Raw genomic sequence first — 20,388 nt, forward strand, 5'->3', positions numbered from 1 at the left:
CGGAAGAAGAGGACCTCGGCTGGCGGGGGTTGGGGTCCCCCGCCTGCAAAGGTAGCCGACGGTGACGGCGGGGGAGGGTTAGCGGCAGAGGGTTGGCAGCGGGAGGGGTGGTCGAGAGGATCATCGGCAGGGGGGTCTAGGCCCCCGTGGCCCCACGTAGCTATGCCACTGGTGCCAATCCCCTGTTGGACAAAATCTGAAAAATGAATTAGTGTATGGTTTAACGCATAGAAACAGGCAAACTACTACTACTACTACTTAACATTTCTAGAGCGCTACTAGGGTTACGCAGTGCTGTACAGTTTAACAAAGAAGGACAGTCCCTGCTCGAAGGAGCTTACAATCAAAAGGACAAAATGTCAAGTTGGGGAAGTCAAGATTTCCTGAATAGAGGTGTAGTGGTTAGGTGCCGAAGGCGACATTGAAGAGGTGGGCTTTGAGCAAGGATTTGAAGATGGGCAGGGAGGGGGCCTGGCGTATGGGCTCAGGGAGTTTATTCCAAGCATGGGGTGAGGCGAGGCAGAAAGGGCGGAGCCTGGAGTTGGCGGTGGTGGAGAAGGGTACAGAGAGGAGGGATTTGTCTAGCCTGTTTCTGCACATTAACCATGCATTATGGGCCCCTTTTATGAAGCTGTGGCAAAAGGGGGCCTGCGCTGGTGTTGGTGTGTGTTTTTGATACACGATGCGGCCCCCTTTTACTGCAGCATGTAAAAGGCAGGTCTTTGTTTTTTTCAGGAAATGGCCATATGCAGCAAGTGAAGCACTTGCTGTGCGGACATTTTGGGAGAAGCATTTACCGCCACCCATTGAGGTGGCGGTAAGGGCTCCCACGCTAACCCAGCAGTAACCGGGCAGCCCGCAGCACTGCCTGATTACCGCCGGGTACACACCGGTGCTACAAAAATAAAAATTTGTCTGTTACGCCGGATATGATACGCGCTGGGGGTGGAACTACCACCGGGCTGCTGTGGTAGCCCTGCGGTACTGCCCTTTTAGTGAGCAGTAAGCGGCTTACCACCTCTTTCTAAAAAGGCCCCCAAGGGATTAGTGCCCTTTAGTAAAAAGACCACATAATATAAAATGTCATCAGATATAGAACAGAAAACCCTATAGCTCTGTCCCAAAACTAAAGAAAAAGGTTATTGTGAGTATGTCTCCTGCTCAGCTGGGTAGCACAATGCACAAGGAATTTGAGAAGAGAAAAATGCTGTAGAAAACCCTTGGGGACTGTCAAATTTGTCAGCAGAACATTTGTGTCCATCTTCATCACATACCTTACGCTGACTAGTGTAATTAATACAGACATCTTTCAGTACCACTTCAAGCCATAAACTATTTTTCTCACCCAGAATCTCCTGTGGATTTATTATAATTGTACTTTCAAGCAAATTAATAAATGCACCATTTAATTTAGATTCCACATAAAAAAAATTATTATTTTAAAAACTTTGGGAATAAGTAACTTTTCAGTTGTCATACAAAAGACATTTAGTCGATCTGTTTCCTCTAAAAGGTAAGGTATTCCAGAATAAAGCATGAATAGTTTTATATTTAAGACCTTTAACACTCGGAAAATGTAACATCAAATGATCTTACACTCAAGATGATCTCTTAGTAGGCGATAATAGATGTCAGACCATATTCAACCAAACAAGAAACTAAGACGCACTGAAAAATGGCTTGCGGTAGTGTAGACACAGGTTTTGGGCGTGCGCAGATCAATTTTTTAGTGTGCCTGTAAAAAAAGGCCTTTTTTGCCAAAAATGGACGTGCGACAAAATCAAAATTGCCACTCGTTCATTTTGGGTCTGAGACCTTACCGCCAGCCATTGACCTAGCAATAAAGAATATGGACGGTAAAGAACTACATGCGTCAAATGCCACTTGGCGCATGTCTGTTGCAAATGCCCAAAAATAAAAAAATATTTTTCAGACACACGTATCGGATGCACGTCAAAAATGAAATTACCGCAAGAGCCATGCGGTAGTCGGGCAGTAACTCCATTTTGGCACTCATTGGGTGCGCCTAGACGCTTATGTGGCTTAGTAAAAGGGCCCTTAAAGTACCTATAATAACACTGATGGACCAAACACAGAATTAAAAATTTTAGAGAATGATAATGAGATTAGAAACTGGAGGGTTGATATTCAAAAGATTTATTTGCTTAAAATCATATTTTTACTGCATAAATGTAACTGATTAAAAAAATCTGCCCTGGTCTTTGTCTGGCTAAAATTAGTGCATGTAAAATCCTAATGTATATAGAGGTTTGGCAAAAAAAAACCCCAAACACGTTTTGCCTACAGGCTGAGGGCCAGATGCACTAAAGTCGTCGTTAGAGCCGTTCCCTACCGAATTCCATAGCGAATCGGTAGGGAACGGCTATGCATCAAGGAAAGGGAATGCAAATGAGCTACTCGTTGTAGCTCACTTGCATTCTCTATTCCATCGTAAAACAGTCGGCCAATCGGCCGGTTGAGCATGCGCAGAGCAGCAAAGCGTTACGCTGGCTGCTCAGCGCATGCCAAATACACCCGAAGATGCTGCGCTGCTCACCCCCCCCCCCCACCGCAATAATAAAAACAAAGTGCAGTTGAGGCTGGCCATCAAAAAAAGCTGTCTTTTCGATGGCTGGCCTCAACTGCACTTTTGTTCTTATTATTGCGGGGGGGGGGGGGGGGGGGTGAAAACAGACGGCTTTTTTCAATGGCCGGCCTCAACTGCACGGCGCAAACGGCCGGCTTTTTTCGATGGCTGGCCTCAACTGCACTTTTGTTCTTATTATTGCGGGGGGGGGGGGGGGGGGGGTGAAAACAGACGGCTTTTTTCAATGGCCGGCCTCAACTGCATGGCGAAAACGGCCGGCTTTTTTCGATGGCTGGCCTCAACTGCACTTTTGTTTTTATTATTGCGGCGGGGGGGGGGGGGCGGAATGACTTTTATAGCGGTTTTTCATCAGTTTTCAATCCCGCGCAGCCCCAATGAGAGATACAGACCTCTCGTTAGAGTTTCCAGCGTTAAGGCAATCGGAAAAGCTTAGTGCATTGCATTACAATAGGGTTTCTACACAATTTGCTCATCTGCATTCCATTTTCGTTAGCTGCTACCGTCGTCGTAAAATGGCTTTTAGTGCATGCCAGGGTTTACTACTTGCATGTTAATGGCTCGTTAGGTTTAGTGCATCTGGGCCAGAGTCGGGGAAAGGTGTCAGAAGCTAAAATAAAGCAACAATAATATCCAAACATAACTAATAATTATGGGGCTCTTTTTCTAAAGGGTTGCCGTGTGGCAGCCCAGAAATACCCACCAGCCCAACACGGGTGCTGATGGTAGTTCTACCTCTAGCGCGCATCGTTTCTGGTGCTAGCATAAACATTTAAAAAATATTTCCACAGGGGTTACCCTGTGGTAATCAGGCAGTGTCATCCTTCAGCACCTCCCCCATCCAACCACTGTAGGGAATGCTTGACTGGAATTTACACTACTGCCCTCATGATGTTTGCATTTTGTGTATTTGTACTTCAGGGCATGTTCTCTATGGCCAGACCTCCACATATAGGTTTATCAGATGTCTCTAAGCCACCAGGAATAGGCTGAAATAGTTCTAAATTTGCTCCTTTGCATCTGTGAATTTCTTGATTCAGTTCCTCTCCCTCCCTCTTTCTAAAAAGAATGTGGAAGGGGACGATACCAGAACTGAATTAATGTGTCCCAGATTACCTGGAGCCATCTGTTAATGCTGCCATTAGCATGGGGTGAAGGAAAGCAGTTTACTTTGCAACAAAAAGAAGATTATTGAAATTTGTATTTTGCTGCTTGGTATTTTCTTCCAGCTTGGGTGTTTATCTGATGAAGTCAAGCAATCAGCCCCTGCAGGTATTTGATCTGCCATAATGGCTAACCAAGGAAGACAAAAAAAACTCAGAAAGAACTGCTGATTGCCTAAATGATTCAATTAAACACCTGTTTAAGCTTTTCTGACTCAGTCATTCATTAAAAATAATTAAAGACAGAAGACTTCCAAAAATAATTGTCACTTTTCTGCATTATCTGCTTGGCTCCGTAACTAGAGAGTTGAACGGGGACAGAAATCCAACCCGACCCCGCCCATCCCCACTGGAATCCAACCCATCCCCATTCGTCCCATCCCTGCCCGCCCCCGCAGGGAATCTAGCCTGTCCCTGCAAGAATTGAACCTGTCCTCACCCATACAAAAAATTGCTGTCGGCTCTCTGTCTCTCTCTGGGTTTGAGTTGCAGCACTGCAGGCAAGGAAGGAACGGAAGTTGGAACACTCTGGCTTGCACATGTAAGACTTCTCTGATTCACTGGCACTGTGTGCTAAGAGATCGCCACATGCACAGGGCAGTAGGTCAGGTGACATCTGATGCTCATGTCTATGTCAGAGCTGAGGTCTGTGTTGGATTATTTGTAGTAAATAATTAACAGATTTTAGTACACACAGCTTCAGCTTTAGAAATGTTAATTTCTTTCTTCATCTCTCTCTCATTCACCCCTGAATAATTCACTGCTGAGTCACTTTAAAGCTGAAGTAACAAAACATCTGTTTACTCACAGTTTGTAGTTAGATTATAATCAGACAGGCTTATATATACATATTACTATACATTTGTATTATCAGCTCCTTCCATGTGCTTAGATGGTAATGGATGCTCACACCACCATAGATCCTCTCAGGTTAGGAGAGATCATGAGCTCCATGTGCTCCATGTGCTGCATCTGCTGTGTCTAACCCCCACAGGAAGTTGCATAGCTGTGTGACCTCTCTAAGTAATTCACATCAGAGGTCACAGAGTAATCACAGAGAAATAATAGGTGACAGGCAATGCATGTAAAATACAATTACATTCCAACAAACCCCTTCTCATGCATAACTGTCATGCAATTATTTATTCATACAAAGTCCAAGCTTTATACGCAGATTCACAAAATGTTCTCTGGGTAACGGTTTGGTCATGATGTCAGCTGTCATCTCACTGGTGTGACAATAGTGTAGACTGATGACCCCTTCTTTCGCCAACTCTCGCACGTTGTGGTATTTCGTTGCGATGTGCTTGGTGCGTGACTGAACCTTGTCATTCTGTGACAGTCGGATGCAGCTCTGATTATCTTCCATTATCTGGATTGGTCTCTTTTCAGCTATTCCAAAATCCAGCAAAAGTTTTTCAATCCACATCAGTTCTCTGCACGCTTCCGATACGGCCACATATTCAGCTTCTGTAGAAGACAAACTCACAATACTTTGTTTATGACTGGCCCATGAAATTTGTACATTTCCATACATAAACACATATCCACTTGTGGATTTATAATCAGAATGATCCCCTGCCCAATCTGAATCACAGTAACATATTAGTTTTGGATTACTATTGGCTGAAACCTTTAATTTACAATCAATGGTACCCTTTAAATACCTTACCATCCTTTTAACTGCAGTCCAATCTGATTTGGTAGGTGAGCTGACCCTTCTGCTCAAAATTCCTACTGCATTTGCTATATCAGCCCTGTATGTGGTAGCTAGATATAAAAGCTTACCTATGGCTGATCTATATTGGATGTTATCTGGTAAAGGTTCTCTTACTGTTTCATCCTTCAGAAAATCAGTGATCATGGGAGTGCTTACAACTTGGGCATCTTGCATACCTAAACTTTCAATAAGCTCATTTATTTTCTGCTTCTGGCTTAGAAGATAAGAACCATCATTTTGTTTCTCAATTTCTATACCAAGATAGTATGACACATTACCAAGTTCTTTTATCTCAACATTCTGGTTTAAACACTTTACAATGTCCTTGTACTCTTGCTCACTTTTGCTTGCAATGAGCAGATCATCAACAAAAGCTAAAATGTATGCATATTGTCCATTTCTGCACCTAGTGTACAAGCATTTATCTGCTTCACCTTGCTTAAATCCTAAATTTGTCAATATTTCATGCAATTTTTCATTCCAACATTTTGCACTTTGCTTTAATCCATAAAGACCTTTGTTTAATTTACACACTAGCTGTCTTTGTTTTGTATTTATGAAACCTGTTGGTTGTTCCATGTACAAGTCTTCAGTTATATCTCCGTGAAGAAATGCTGTTTTCACATCAATGTGGTTGACTTGCATGCCTTTTGAGACTGCAATGCTCAGAAGTGTTCTAATTGTCGTGTGTTTCACTACAGGTGCAAACACTTCATCAAAATCTTCTCCATATTTTTGAAGATATCCCTTTGCCACTAATCTGGCTTTATACCTTTCCACTTTTCCTTGTGCATTCCTTTTTAACTTGAATACCCATTTGCATCCTATAGCTTTCTTGCCAGGAGGTAATTTTGTAAGAATCCAAGTATTATTTTTATCCAATGCATCAATTTCTTCTTGTGCAGCTTTATGCCATTCAGCAGCTTCTTCTGCTGGCATTTTCTCAATCTCATCCCATGTTAAGGGCTCTTGAGCTTCTGCTGACTTTGTTAAGTAAGACAGTCTTGGGGGTGGAACACCTTTGTTTTCCCTGGATGAGCGTCTGACAACAGGTTGGTCTGACCTTTCCGCATCCTCTAAATCTGAGAGTCCTTCTCCAATTGATTCCCCTTCTCCAACTGTACTGTCTTCTTCAATGATCCTTTCTGTGTCTGTTTCCTCTGCCTGTTCCTCGTTAGATACAGGTGAGTTGCTTTCAGACATCTGCCTTGGTATGGCATTTATATACACTGGCATGTCTATTATGGTTCTAGTTTCATATTCTGGATGATAAGGCTCATCTGGGATAATCCAGCCTTTATCAACCCTTTTGTTTTCATCAAAACATGTAACATGTCTTATGCCAACAATGCCAGTTTTCAGATTCAAAATTCTATATCCTTTGTGTCCTGGAGCATAGCCAACTAAAATGCCCCTTTCTGTTGTGGAATCCAGCTTATGCCTTCTTTGCTTTGGTTCATGAGCATATGCTGTACTTCCAAATGTTCTTATGTGTGACAGGTTTGGCTTCCTACCATGCCATGTCTCATGTGGTGTGCGCTCAGCGCCTTTAGTTGGCATTCTGTTTTGTAGGTACACTGCTGTGAGAATGGCTTCCCCCCATAGTCTTTTAGGGAGATTGCTATCTGACAGCATACATCTGGTCATTTCCACAAGTGACCTAAATTTTCTCTCTGCAACAGAATTTTGCTCTGGTGTATAAGCTACTGTTGTGATATGTTGAATGCCTTCTTGTTCTAGAAATGTGCGCATGCTTGTGAAGTGAACTCACCACCATTGTCGGTCTGAAGAACCTTTGGTTTTCTTTCAAATTTATTGCTCACCATGGCTACGTATTTCTTCAGCATGTCTGTGACTTGACTTTTCTCTTTCAGCAAATAGGCCACACAATATCTAGAGAAATCATCCAAGAATATTAGCACAAATCTGTTATTTCCCAATGATGGGATATTAAACGGTCCACATAAGTCACTGTGTATTAAGTCCAGTACTTTATTACTCCTATTTCCTGTGTATGCAGGAAATGAGGGTCTCACACCTTTTTGAGTAACACAGTCTATGCATTTCTCCATTTTACCAGCATCTGCACTTATCTGAATGCCGGTGGCTAGTTGCTTACTGTAAAGATCCTGGATCACCTTAGAATCACGATGTCCCAGGCGGCGATGCCAGATTTCCAGACTACATTTACCATCATTCTTCCTTACTTGCGCCATATGTGAGGCTTCACCTGAAATGTTCAGCTTATAAACATCATTATGCATAAAAGCTTCAGCATACACTTCATCATTTTTAGAGATTGTGCACTTACTGTTTTCAAAATGAATCACAAATCCCTTCTTATCTAATGTAGATACACTAAGCATATTGCAAACTGCTTGGGGAATATACAAGACATCACTTACAGGAATTTCTTTAACTTCATTAGACACTTTGCATTTTAAGAATCCAATCCCTTTTGCTTGGATCTTAGCAGTCCCTGCGTTTGCAGTTTTAAGAATACCTTCCTCTGGACACATTTCCTGAAAGAAATTCTTACAATTGGTTAAATGGCATGTGCTCCCTGAATCCAAGTACTTTCATTTGAATTATTATTTACCATAGTCAAAGATTTTTCTGCCATTAGAAAACCCTTGTGTTTATCTTTGTCCTTCATACATTTCCTGGTTTGAAAATTCTTTAGTTCCATTGGCTTAGGTGAGCTAGAGGGAGTGTTTTGTGTTTCCTTACACCATTTAGATACATGTCCCTCCTTTCCACATGAGTAGCAAATCAGCTTGCCCTTGGGTGGAGTTTTCCCATAGCTCCGCCTTCCTCTGTTCTTTGCCAAGAAATTTGTTTCATTTCTCTCTGACTTGCTTTGAGAACACATCTCCTCAGAATCATTTATTATGCATTCCTGCCTTAGTTTTGATGTTGCCTGTTCAAAAGATTGCCCTTCAATGGCCTCATTTACAGACCTAAAAACATCAAACTTCTTTGATAGTGAGGTAAAAAGAAATGCTCTTTTCAATGCATCACACATGGGAATTCCAGAAAGTTCTAGCTTTTGAAATGAAGACATAAGATACATAATGTGATCATTACATTTACTTTTATCCCTTAATTTGGTTTCATTCAACTCTGCCAGCCAAATTGGTTGCTGCTTTGCATATGTAGTTGCATACATAGTTCTCAGTTTATATAAAATGTCCTTTGGTGTATCTTTTCCCTCCACTAATATGGCTTGTTTCTCTGAGAGAGCTTCCAAAAGCATGCACTTCACATAATAGTTTGCATTGTCCCATTCAGCCATATTTTCAGCTGTTCTGTCTTGGTCTAAGCATATATTTAATCCTTTTGCTCGAAGGAGACATATGAATCTTAGTTCCCACTGCCGATAATTAAACTCAGTTAATTTAGGCACCTTGAGAGAATAGAAAAATGGTGAATTTCTTCCCTCAGCCATTTTCTTAGCCTTCTGTCTGCTGTGTGGGGGGAGAGAGAGACAGACTGAATCTTTCCTTTAAAACTTAAGAGAAAAATGTGGCCTTTTTTTCTGCCTGGTAATATTTCTCTTCTTTTTCAATTCCTGAGCCCTGGGCCCATAACCCTTTTGTTGGATTATTTGTAGTAAATAATTAACAGATTTTAGTACACACAGCTTCAGCTTTAGAAATGTTAATTTCTTTCTTCATCTCTCTCTCATTCACCCCTGAATAATTCACTGCTGAGTCACTTTAAAGCTGAAGTAACAAAACATCTGTTTACTCACAGTTTGTAGTTAGATTATAATCAGACAGGCTTATATATACATATTACTATACATTTGTATTATCAGCTCCTTCCATGTGCTTAGATGGTAATGGATGCTCACACCACCATAGATCCTCTCAGGTTAGGAGAGATCATGAGCTCCATGTGCTCCATGTGCTGCATCTGCTGTGTCTAACCCCCACAGGAAGTTGCATAGCTGTGTGACCTCTCTAAGTAATTCACATCAGAGGTCACAGAGTAATCACAGAGAAATAATAGGTGACAGGCAATGCATGTAAAATACAATTACATTCCAACAGTCTGCACATCAGCCCAGGAGCAGATAGGATTAATAGTAACATAGTAAATGACAGCAGATAAAAACCGGATCGGTTCGTCCAGTCTGCCCAATAGTCACAATCATTACCAATTCATGATTAAATCAACAATGAATGTGATATTATATACTTGATTGTGGTCTTTCTTTGGTGTTTCTGGGACATAGACCATAGAAGTCCACCTGGCCCTATCCTTATATTCCAACTGCTGGAGTTGCCTTCGAAGCCCACTCCAGCCTATTCATCTCATTTGTGGGACACAGACCGTAAACGTCTGTTCAGCACTGTCCTCATGTTCCAGCCATTAAAGTTGCTGTCTAAGCCCTTTCCAGCCCATCCTAAACCAGATTGCCATATATGAGACACAGACCGTACAGGTCTCCCGCCATCAGCCCTAGTTCATCACAGCCAGAGTCGCCATCTAAGTGTCACTCAACACATTCATACACAAGCAGCCATTTAAGTTTAGGTTTTTTATAACTTCCATTTTCTAATTAGAGATTCTCTGTGTTCATCCCATGCCTTTTTGAATTTCATTGCCATTTGTATCTCTACCACCTCCTTAATGGAGACTTTCCGAATCTGTGCTGTTAAAGCAAGGAGGAGGAGGAGGAGGAGACAGCACTCAAAGAACTTGGCACTCGGTAGGTGAGAGGCTGGTGCAAGTGCAGCACACACTTCCACAAGAACCCCACAGGAACTGCTTCCATCCCCACAGGAACCCCGCAGAACTGTTGCTGTCCCCGCGGGAATCCGGATATTTATTTGCACGCATTGAAGTAAAAAGGTTTGGCTCTGGTTTGAGACTCGCACAGTCCTTGTACACCGGCATCCTACTGAACATTGAACAATACTGCACCAGCTACAATTAAAGAAAGCTAAGTTTATACTATTTCATCTATTAGATGCAGAGATTGTTCCTGATGTTCTCTGATTAGATAGTGGTGTGGAGGTAGGGTGCGCTATGATGGTGATACAGGTGATTTTACATATCTCGAGCCTTCGAGTCGCAGAAAAATACCAAAAAAAACTGAGCACATTTTAAAAAATTTCAAAATTTTTTTTTCATAAACATTTGGTTTGAAGTTGATTTTTTATAATAGTTAATTTATTTTTAGTTTCCTTTGGTTTCTGTAACATTTTGTAGTGCACTAATTGGGAACCGAATAACTTCTAAAACCCAGGATTAGCTTTTGTCTAGTTAAAATTTAATGCCAAGAAGTAGAGTGATGCACTTGGGGTGCGGAAACTCAAAAGAGAGAAACTGGATAGAAGGCGAGAAATTAGTAAGCTCAACTCGGGAGAGAGACCTTGGGGTGTTGGGGTTGGAGGATCTGAAGGTGAAGAAACAATGCGACAAGGCGATGGCCGTGGCCAAAAGGATGGTAGGCTGCGTAGAGAGGGGCATAACCAGCAGAAGAAAGGAGGTGTTGATGCTCCTCTACAAGTCGTTGGTGAGGCCCCACTTGGAGTATCGTGTTCAGTTTTGGAGGCCGTATCTTGCTAAAGATGTAAAAAGACTGGAAGCGGTGCAAAGAAAAGCTATGAAAATGGTATGGGATTTGCATTGCAACCCGTACGAGGAGAGACTTGCTGACCTGAACATGTATACCTTGGAGACAAGGAGAAACAGGGGTGATATGATACAGACGTTCAAATATTTGAAGACGGGAAGGCGGTAGAACTAGAGGACATGAATTGAGGTTGAAGGGGGGCAGACTCAGTACTAATGTCAGGAAGTATTTTTTCACGGAGAGAGTGGTGGATATGTGGAATGCCCTCCCGCAGGAGGTGGTGGAGATGAAAACGGTAATGGAATTCAAACATGCGTGGGATAAACACAAAGGAATCCTGTTTAGAAGGAATGGTTCCGTAGAATCTTAGTGGAGATTGGGTGGCAACGCCGGTAATTGGAAACAAAATGGGAGCTGGGCAGACTTCTACGGTCTACGCCCTGATTGTGACTGAATAGGTAGGGATGGGCTGGAGTGTAAATTTTAAGGGGCTTCGATGTTAGCTTCAGAACTTAGTGCAAGAACAGTACTGGGCAGACTTCTACGGTCTGTGCCCTGAGAAATGCAAGGACAAATCAAACTTCGGTATACATTTGGAGGCATATTTTCAAAGCACTTAGCCTCCCAAAGTTCCATAGAAACCTATGGAATTTAGCCTCCCAAAGTGCTTTGAAAATATGCCTCATAAAGTATCACATACCATGTAAAATGAGTTTATCTTGTTGGGCAGACTGGATGGACTGTACAGGTCTTTTTCTGCCGTCATTTATGTATAGGCTCTCCTCTTGTTTTCCTCCTACTCATGATCCTCTGTACTTGACTCGTACTATATTGAATTCTAGTATCATTTTTGCACCCAGCCGTTATCTCTAATGAGAGGTTGTTTCACACATCCATCACCCTTCCTGTGAAGAGATGCTTGCTCATACAGACATCTGACAACAGATAAGAACCTAAAGGCTGATGTAGTCTGTCCAATTTAATTCCTTTTGCTGTGCGATAGACTCCGGTTAATCTCATTCTCGTCACTTAAGTTTCTTTTGTTCTTATCTATACCAGGGATAGAATTTTGAATATGAATCTGCAACTACCCAAGGGGTTTTTCATCTGTTTTGTATCCTGTTTTAACTCAGCTACCCCAAGCACTGCAATGGCAGTTCTCAGCCCAGTGTCACACCAATGGTTCTTCTGGTATAGTGCAACTGTAAGGACCCTGAGGGTTTTAACAGCTATGGAGAAAGAGACATCTAGTGGTCCTAATAATTACATATTTTTGACCTTTTCATGCCACCCAATACAGTCCAGAATTAGGAGGCAGTGGTAGGAGGAGAACTTGAAATGGATGGAAGCTGACTAGAATAAATATCTAACCCTAAAGCAATTTTCTGTCTTCTGCTGGCTAAACCATTGTACTACAACCTGTTATTTGAGTGTTTTGATCAGTTAGTCCAGGATACCACTAGTAATTAACTATAGCAAGGAGTTAGTGGCAGATGGAGGCCTCTGAAGGGAAGGGAAATGGATGCCCACTGAGCCTGCTAGACAGGAGGAAGGTTCAGAGGACAAACTCAAGAGCCGAGACAAGAAGGGCCAGGGTTCTATGGAAAAAAAATGTTTACCACAACATCTGAGTGCAGTATATAGAAACAGCAAGGTATTTGACTGGAGTTGGATCCAGGGATGCCAGAGTTTAGGGGAAGAAATGATCTTCCTCCAAAGATGAAGAAGTATAGAGAGGAGTCGATGAAGGCTGAATTCTCCATCTATGAACCCGAAAGAGAAGTGGGAGAAAAAGTGAACTGTATTTTTTTTTTACCCTGTATCTTTATGGATTAATTTCTGTCTTGACTATTTAAAGACTTTTAATAAACTTAATGATTCAGAACAAACCCTGGACTGAACTATAAGTTTGTGAAAGCAGAGACAATGAATGATCCTAGGGGCCAACAGACTCCCAGCCCAGAAAGTCTTAGCCCAGAACCCTGTAGTCCAGGGGTGGCAGATGTAATAGGACAGTGCTTGCTTGCATAAGGTATGTTTCTTGGGTCTCTCCCCATAGACTGGTGAAAGATCACAGACCACAGGGGCTACACAACCACATGCTCCTCTCCGGCTCCTCTCCCTGGGTTACCACCATCTTCTGGTTTTATATCATGATCCCATGCTGTTCAGCAGTCTGACAGCTCAAATCACTTTATATCATTGGAGCACATTCTGTTCTATGTATAGATCTGTAGAATAGAAGTCTGAGTACATACCATACACATTATTGAATCTAATATATATTAAGTAAGCTGGTTCATTATAGGAAACATGCATTTGTGTACTTTTTTCTTTAAAAATATTTATTACTTACTCCTTGCAATACCATGAGCAAGGGCGGGCTCGGAGCCCGGATAAAGGGACACCACGCAGTAGGTTAGGGTAAGCAAAATTAGTGTTTGTTAAAGGGGTTGGGAAAGGGAGTCCTGTTCAGTTCCCAGGGGAAGGAGAACTCAAGTGCAAAACCAGCCTTTGAAGAGAAGAATGTCCTCCATGGCCTGTTCCTGCAGGGCCACTACATGCACTGCAGTCTCTTGGTAAGGCAATTCTTGTCTCAACTCTGGCCTGGTTCCCAGAGTTATCAGTACAGTTCTTAGTGCTTCACCTGCCAGCCTGCCTCAGGTCAGATCCAACATACAAAGCTACAAGGTTCAAGTTTAACTTGGCCTAACTGACTGTTGTGGTTCCTTTCAACAGGTACCTGGTGAGGCATATGCAATAGGTGTTTACTCTTTCTCTGGGGGGGGGGGGGGGGTCTTCCCTATTCTGGTCCTGCCTTTTATAGTTCCTGGTTTTGGCTCCACCAATCCCATCTCACTTCCTCCCTGGATGGGGCTCTAAGGGTTTTAAGGTGGCTCACAGTACCTGAAGGATCTTTCTTAAGGGTGAGGGGCAATGTTCTGTATACCCCCTCACACGCCTCTTGCGTTACAAAATCATATTTAAATCTACAAATACCATAATTGTATCATGAAATTCTAGCTACTAGGAGACTGTTGTATTTTTTCTAAATGACTCCCAGAGGTGCTGTAACTTACTGGTAAAAGTAGTTCCATTAAAATCAATTATACACTACTACTATGACCAGTCTTGGCACATGGGACAGGCCAAGGGTTGTTACAATTCATCTATACCATTTCCATGACAAGAGGCAATCATTAATTCGATAAAAAAATGTGAGTGAATGTTCATAAAAGAACAAGAGGCATGTCTGTTTTGAGTGAACGGAGGCTCTAGAATGAGGGGCATAGGATGAAGGTGGAAGGGGATAGACTCAGGAGTTACCTAATGAAATGCTTCTTTACGGAGAGGATGGAAGATGTGTGGAATGGCCTCCCGGTTGAGATGAAGACTGTATCTAACTTCAAGAAAGCACGGGACAAGCACATAGGATGTCTAAGGGAGAGGAAGAGATAGTGGCTGCCATCATTTCCCCTGTTTCTATGTTTCATATTTTGGTAGTAAACTATATTTTTTCAAGACTTCTCTATTGAATTTCTGCAGAAGCTGCAAAGATTCGTGGTCATGAAGAAATCCCTCTAGAATAAAGTATACAGTGATGTACCCAGCAACAGTGCCAAGTTCGTTACATGGGAAGACCACCATGCTTGAGACAGTACAGCAGGAAAGAAATTTATTGCTTCTCTGGAGCTACAGAACATTGCATTGATGACAGATTGCGTCTTGCTAATGTATAAGGTGTGTGTGCCCAGTCAAGCATTGCAGCTGATCAGCTTCCTCGGTAGGAATAGCAGTGATGTCAATGATTGCTTTAGAATTGGTGTTATTGACAGTATGGCGGTATCTTTGGTATTGTGTTGGGGGGGGGGGGGGTAGTTAGTGCTTTATGGGTTATGTAATTTCAGGGTGCATTCTGTGCAATGATATTTTCTAGCACAATGGGTCTAGCTTTCCAGTACTTGTGCAGGACATGGCCTTTAAACTGAACAGATCATCATGATTTTTGGCTTTATATGAATGGAATTATTGTCATCATGCTATGCTTTTGTTTCATATTTTTGGGCATGTTTTCTCGTCTGTCCACTTGGGTGTCTTTGAAAAGAGAGTAAACAGGTTTGACGGTGGTTTTCAGTTTCCTTGGGAGTCCTTCTGGGTCAGTGTTTTGCAGCCCTCTCCTCTGGTTCTGATTTCATTCTCAGTAGGTTTATTTGAGCCTTTGTAGTATCTGTATTTACATGCCTTATTAGGAAGGGCATACAGGGGATAGTTTGTTTGATTTGTATGGTTGATGGAGAGGGTCTTTGTTCATTGTTGGATAGAGGGGATATTTTCTAGATACACAAATGCTAGAAATGGCTACAGAGATGAGCAGTTCTGTTATAAAATCAGCAGAAGTATAGATCACAGTGAGCATGGTCAATTAGAGTTTCGGGGGTGGTATATGTGAAATGACTAACAGAAAGACTACCCTTGTGTCCTTTTAACATTAGGTGCATTTCCTTTCCTATTGAGTAGACACATTTTAAACTTTCTACATAAGTTAGAGCAATGCCAACAGAGCACTTTTACAGAAAATGCATCTCACCAAGACCGAGGATGAAAGATTGTGCAGGGAATGGGTGTCCCACATATATTATGGCTCATAAAGAGAGTTTGCATGTTGGCACACAAGGACCTTCCACTCATAGTTAACCATACACATCTGGACCCAAATGGGAAATTTGTACACAACAATTCACTGTATGGATCAAATTTGTGACGGAAATAATTTTGCAGAAAGCTCAGGGATACACTGATAGCCACTGAGACATCTAGGTTGTTTTTTGGTGAGTGCTGGAACCTACAATGGATCATATGTTGTCTACTTCTACTGGAGCAGGACAAGGATATTAGACACCAGGGGTGTAGCCAGATATCACGGTGGGAGGGGGCCAGAGGCCGAGGAGGGGGGCAATTTTGGTCTGCCGCCCTGCCGCAGTCCCCCTGCTGCCCTGCCACCCACCCCGCCACTCCCCACCCACTGCTGCAGCAAATACCTTGGCTGGTGGGGGTCCCCAACCCCCGTCAGCTGAAGCCTTCTCCAGTGCCACTCTCTGGCGCCGCCACGTTGCCTGCCCTGCTCTCTCTTCCCCTTCACATTCTGCACGCTCCTTTTAGTGAGACATGAGATAAATTTGCATGAACTTCCGCCATTTTGTGCAAATCTATCTCATGCATATTTCAGAGGCGTATCTGGACTTCGGCGGGAGGGGGGGCCAGAGCCAGAGTGAGGGGGCACATTTTAGCCCCCCCAGTGCTACTGACCCCCCCCATTGCCGGCCCCCCCCCCCCGCCGCCAACTTTGACTCCCCCCCGCCGCCGACCCTCTCCACCCCCTCCCACCGCCAACCCTCCCCCGCCGCTGTCACATACCTTTGCTGGCGGGGGAACCCAACCCCCGCCAGCCGAGGTCCTCACTTCCGTTGCAGCAAAGCTTCCTTCAGTTTCAAATTCTGACGTCCTGCATGTTGTACGTGCAGGACGTCAGACTCAGAACAGGAAGCTTTGCTGCAAAGATAGGCGACGGTTGGCGGCGGGAAGGGGGTGGAGAGGGTCATCGGCAGGGGGGTCCAGGGCCAAATCTACGGGGGCCCAGGCCCCCGTGGCCCCACGCAGATACGCCCCTGGCATATTCATTGTAGGCATCCTGAAAACCTGACTGGCTAGGTGCTACTATTTGGATTTCTGCCAGGTACTTGTGACCTGCATTGGTCACTGTTAGAAGCAGGATACTGGGCTACTCTTATGTTCTTATGAGGACTGGGCTGAGAACCCCTGACTTAGGGGCCCTTTTCCCAAACTGTGGCAAAAAGTGGCCATAACACATCCTTACACAGAACTTTTCTGTGAGCCAAGACATTTTTACAGCCAGGGCAAAATGACTGATTTTTCTATTTTCCCCATTAATGGCCACGTGCTAGTTTTCCCGTTAGTGCATGCACCCCTACTGCCCCCCATTATGTAGATTTTAAGAGCTCATGTGGTAATCATGTGCTAATTGGTTAGTGTGCAGCAATGTAGCTGCGCCAACCAATTAACACAGAACACACCCTCTCTCCACCCCCAGACCCGCCCCCAGTGCTAAAAAAATGTTATTTTGTAGAGCATGGGTAGCCCGCATACATGCAAAACTTAGGGCCCCTTTTACAAAGCTGTGGTAAAAGGGTCCATGTGGTAGCATCACTGCGTGGATTTGCCACGCGCCAAGGCCGCCTTTTACTGCAGCAGGTAGAAGGCTTTTTTTTTTCTAAAAAGGAAATGACCATGTAATAAGTGAACCACTTGTCGCACGGCCATTTCCCAGAGAAGCCCTTACCGCCAATTATTTAGGAGGTGGTAGGGGCTCCCGCGCTAACCTGTCTGTAACCAGACAGCACGCGGGGCTGCCCAATTACCAGCAGATAAGCCCCTGATGCTAAAAAAGGTTTTTTAAGCGCCTGAAATGGCGTACGCTGGGGGCAGGCACTACCGCTGGACTTCTGTAGTAGCCCAGCAGTAGTGCAGAAATGACGTGCGGCGTGGAGGGGAATAATCGAAAAGGACGACAAAGTTTTTCTGAGGACGTCCTCGCAGGGCGTCCCTGTGAAGTGGCGGGGAAACTCGTATTATCGAAACAAGATGGACGTCCATCTTTCGTTTCGATAATACGGTTGGGGACGCCCAAATCGTGAAATTTAGGTCGACCTTAGAGATGGTCGTCCTTAGACGTGGTCATTTCTGATTTTCAGCGATAATGGAAACTAAGGACGTCAATCTCAGAAACGACCAAATCCAAGCCTTTTGGTCATTGGAGGAGCCAGCATTCGTAGTGCACTGGTCCCCCTCACATGCTAGGATGCCAACTGGGCACCCTAGAGGACACTGCAGTGGACTTCAGAAATTGCACCCAGGAACATAGCTCCCTTACCTTGTGTGCTGAGCCCCCTATCCCCCCCCAAACCCAATACCCACCACTATACACCACTACCATAGCCCTTACCGGTGAAGGGGGGCACCTAGATGTGGGTACAGTGGGTTTGTGGTAGGTTGTGGAGGGCTCACATTTACCACCACAAGTGTAACAGGTAGGGGGGGGGGGATGGGCCTGGGTCCGCCTGCCTGAAGTGCACTGCACCCACTAAAACTGCTCCAGGGACCTGCATACTGCTGCGATGGACCCGAGTATGACATTTGAGGCTGGCAAAAAATATTTTTAAAGAATTTTTTTGAGGGTGGGAGGGGGTTAGTGACCACTGGGGGAGTAAGGGGAGGTCATCCCCAATTCCCTCCCAGTGGCGTTCCTAGGATGGCTGACACCCGGGGCGGATCGGCGATGCCCCCCCCCCCCGTGAAACAACACCTCCCCCCCCCCACCGGCAAAACTACACCTCCCCCCGGGTGCATTTTTACCTGCTGGGGGGGTGGGTGCTGCGCGCCTGTCGGCTTCGCTTGTTCCATGCTCCCTCTGCCCCGGAACAGGAAGTAACCTGTTCTAGGGCAGAGGGAGCACGGAACGAGCGGTGCTGACAGGCGCGTGGCACCCCCCCAGTGGCATGCACCCGGGGCGGACCGCACCCACCGCCCACCATAGGAACACCACTGTTTCCTCCCAATGTCTTCTGGTCAGTTCGGGCACCTTTTCGTGGCTTGGTTGTAACAAAAAAAGGACCAAGTAAAGTCGTCCAAGTGCTCATCAGGGACGTCCTTCTTTTTTCGATTATGGGTCGAGGAAGCCCATGTGTTAGGCACACCCAAGTCCCGCTTTCGCTACGTCTCCAACATGCCCCCGGGAACTTTGGTCGTCCCCACGATGGAAAGCAGTTGGGGACGCCCAAAATCAGCTTTCGATTATGCTGATTTGGGCGACCCTGTGAGAAGGACGCCCATCTTGCGATTTGTGTCGAAAGATGGGCATCCTTCTCTTTCGAAAATAAGCCTGAAAGCGGCCTTTACTGCGGGACACCTGAGCGCGTCCTGCGGTAAGCCCTTTTTTGCTGCAGTAAGCATGCTTTATTGCTTACTGCAGCTTAGTAAAAGGACCTCAAGAAACCCACGTATTTTGATTAATGGATCCCTTTTCCCTTTGTTTGATATTTGTCAATTCAACCAGACAGGGTTGTTTGTCCTTGCCTGTACAGTTCAATTTGGCAATAGAGCCACTGTCAAATTATATTAGATGCTGCTGTATGATGCAGGGCTTCAAACGGGATGGGAAAGATTTACAAATTGCACCATCTGGGAAAGTCTGAATTAGTGCAACATGCACCTTCTCTTACAGATATCATCCTTGAATAGGGTATGATATCCAACTATATTGCAATTTTCAAAGTCAGAGCTATTTCTCTTTGGAAGAGAGGCAACCCTATTAAACTGTCTGAGACCCTTTAAGGTAATAGGAGATAGATTATTATACTTGGAAATTTCTCTGCTGCACAGTCATAAAAACCTATTGAAAGGTAATTTTGTCCCTAAAATACATAATTAAGAGGCACACATGCAGGACTGGATGTTTTTGAGTGTGTCATGGGCAGGGCAGGGCAGATAAACCTCCTGAAAATGAACATCCTTCCTCGACTGTTCTGTATGTTTCAGCATGTCCCTTGCTTTATTTCAATATGTGTATTTATGGATTTACGTAGCATCATGTTCAGGTTTTTTTTTTTTCCCAGTGGAAGTGGTTAGCCAGGATCAACTTAGTACACTGTGGCTGTCCAAACAACAGGACGGGATGATTTTTTTTTACCAGAGTTGAGAGTTTATTACTGTGCAGCAATGCTAACCTATCTAAGGGGTCCTTTTACTAAAATGCGTTGAAAAATAGCCTGCAGTAGTGTAGATGCGTGTTTCAGGCGCGCGCAGAATTATTTTTTAGCGCACGTACAAAAAAATGCCTTTCTTAAAATTTTTGCTGAAAATGGATGTGCAGCAAAATGAAAATTTCCACTTGTCCATTTTGGGTCGGAGACCTTACTGCAAGCCATTGACCTAGCAGTAAGGTCTCACGCGGTAACCGTATGGTAATGGTCTACGCATCTCGAATTCCACTTGACGTGCGTAGCTGCCAAGTGTCAGAAAATAAAAAATATTTTTCAGACGCGCGTAGCGGATGTGCACCAAAATTGAAATTACCGCAAGGGCCACGCGGTAACTGGGCAGTAACTCCAATTTGGCGAGTGTTGGGTGCGCATAGGCACCTACGCGGCTTAGTAAAAGGGCCCCTCTTTGCCTGGCTGGGAACAGACAAGGATCAGTCCTGGTTGACCTTGGAGATGACACAAACGAATTGGGGTGA

The sequence above is a fragment of the Microcaecilia unicolor genome, chromosome 13 (assembly GCF_901765095.1).
Source record: "Microcaecilia unicolor chromosome 13, aMicUni1.1, whole genome shotgun sequence".
NCBI lineage: Eukaryota > Metazoa > Chordata > Amphibia > Gymnophiona > Siphonopidae > Microcaecilia > Microcaecilia unicolor.